Source organism: Cynocephalus volans, chromosome 9, assembly GCF_027409185.1.
Source record: "Cynocephalus volans isolate mCynVol1 chromosome 9, mCynVol1.pri, whole genome shotgun sequence".
NCBI classification, from domain to species: Eukaryota; Metazoa; Chordata; class Mammalia; order Dermoptera; family Cynocephalidae; genus Cynocephalus; species Cynocephalus volans.
The window spans coordinates 94,644,384-94,646,377 of record NC_084468.1 but is presented as its reverse complement, the minus strand read 5'-3'; the positions used below and the strand labels follow the sequence as shown (position 1 = coordinate 94,646,377).

The 1,994-nt window shown below is 38.3% G+C and overlaps 1 non-coding gene across 1 annotated transcript; it reads left to right on the top strand.

Annotated features, from left to right (window-relative positions):
• Nucleotides 1-1,696: 1,696 nt before the first annotated feature.
• TRNAT-GGU (transfer RNA threonine (anticodon GGU)) lies at nt 1,697-1,770 on the top strand. Its single transcript has one exon. It is a non-coding gene; the product is annotated as a tRNA-Thr (tRNA).
• The last annotated feature ends 224 nt before the right edge of the window (nt 1,771-1,994 follow it).

The following is a 1,994-nucleotide window of genomic DNA, read 5'->3' as shown; positions in this document are numbered from 1 at the left end:
AGGGCTTTAAAAGGAGAGCACATGAAGGTCTCTCTGTCTCTCTCCTCTGCCATTTTCTGCCATGTGAGACACCTGCATTCCTGTAAAGCTGCCATTAAAGAAGACCCTCATCAGATATGTTCCCTGGACTTTGGACTTCCTGCTTCTGAAACTGTAAGCGATAAACTTCACTTTCTTATAAATTACCCAGTTCCAGGAATTTTGTTATAAACAGTGGAAATGAACTAATACAAACTCTGTATTAGATCAAATATTTCTTGGAGAGACATGGGGACCCTGGAGCTCATTTCTATTGAATTCTACAGAAATCTCAATTGTAGCAATTATTTGGCACCAATGAGGCAAAAGTTTCAAGAAACTGCTGAAACACTAACTTAAGAGAAACTACCAAGACTGGAAATTAAACTGTATGTGCAGATTAAGAGTTCAAATGTTTCTCTAGTAATAACCACCAGTTGTTTTCCTTTTAATGTTTTTAAACTTTATGTAAACAATGTTTGTCCTGTATTCTTCCATGGCTTTTTTTTTTTTTTTGTCCTGAACATTAAGTTTTTGAGAGTTATCCATAATGTTCCAGAGTGGTACTTGTAGCTTTCGTGAATTCAGTTTCACTGCTATATAATATAATCTATTATACGATTACGCCCCAGTTTGTTTATTGGTCTTCTTTTGATGAACATTTAAATTGTGTCCACCACTTTGATTATTTCTCACCATTATCAGACAAATGGTGCTAGGAATGTTCTTGTACACATTTCCTTGAATGCATGTGCAAGAGCTTCTCTAGAGTGTAAGTCTAGAGAGTGACATGTTGACACTTCGTGGATACATATCTTCAACTTTACTAGATAGTATTACATTTTCTCCAGGAGTTGTATCAGTATAGACTCTCACTGGTAGTGTTATGTTACTTTCTTCTCCACATGTGGTATTCTCTGAATAAAAATCTTTAGCAATTTGAAGGGTGAAACAGCGTCTCCTTACTGTTTAATGTGCATTTCTCCAGTATAATTCCGGTCGGGCTTCTTTTGTGACATGCCTATTCATCACGGTTGCCCAGTTTTCTACAGGGTAACTTGCTTTATCTTGTGAAGAACTCTCTGCCAGTCATCTGGAAGCAGATATGCAGGTGATGACTCGGAGCTCTTCAACAGCTCATCATCACTCCTATTTCTATATTTGCTTCTCCTTTTGTCCAAATGTTTATCTGCATGGGTTTGGATCCTCATGCCAGCCAAACAACAACAACAACAGGAAGAAGCAAGACAAATGTCTATCTGTAAGTCTGTCATCTGAGATCAAAGAAGGACCCCCGTCTTTCCAGCTCCCCACCAATTTCTGCCTTTTCTGATAAACACAAGGAGTAAAGGGAGATGAGTCCGGTAGGGTGTTGAAGCCGTGAGCTGTGAACACCAGGAGGAGGGTAGAAGCCATGCAATCTCTACAGCTTCACCAGGGTCGACGGCCATTCTTGTGTTCTTCCTGCATTAGGGATAAAAGCTGCTGTTCTCAAGAGGAAAAAAGCTTAAAAACTACAACATTTCACGTATGTAAGTACTGAGAAGTTTCCACTGAGGATATAATTAGATAAGAAAAATGAAGTAATTCGAAGATTCCAAAATTACCTAGTTTAAAAATAGTAATGAAAACTAGTTTGAAGACAGCAAAAATGCTCTAAAAAGTATCCCTTGGGGCTGGCTGGTTAGCTCAATTGGGAGAGCGTGGTGCTGGTAACACCAAGGTCAAGGGTTCAGATCCCCACACCAGCCAGTTGCAAAAAACAAACAAACAACAACAAAAAAAACCCACATAAAATAAAATAAAAAGCATCCCTTGAATCTATAGCTAAATATCAATTTGAATCCATAGGACTGCAATTTTTAAGCTGACCATAAGAAACAAAGGTCTCTTGGTAATTTTAGCTTTTGTCTTCACAGACACTTGTGAAGCAGCCTTTGAAAGCTTTTCTGTAGCTTATAACAGCTTTTGTTTCT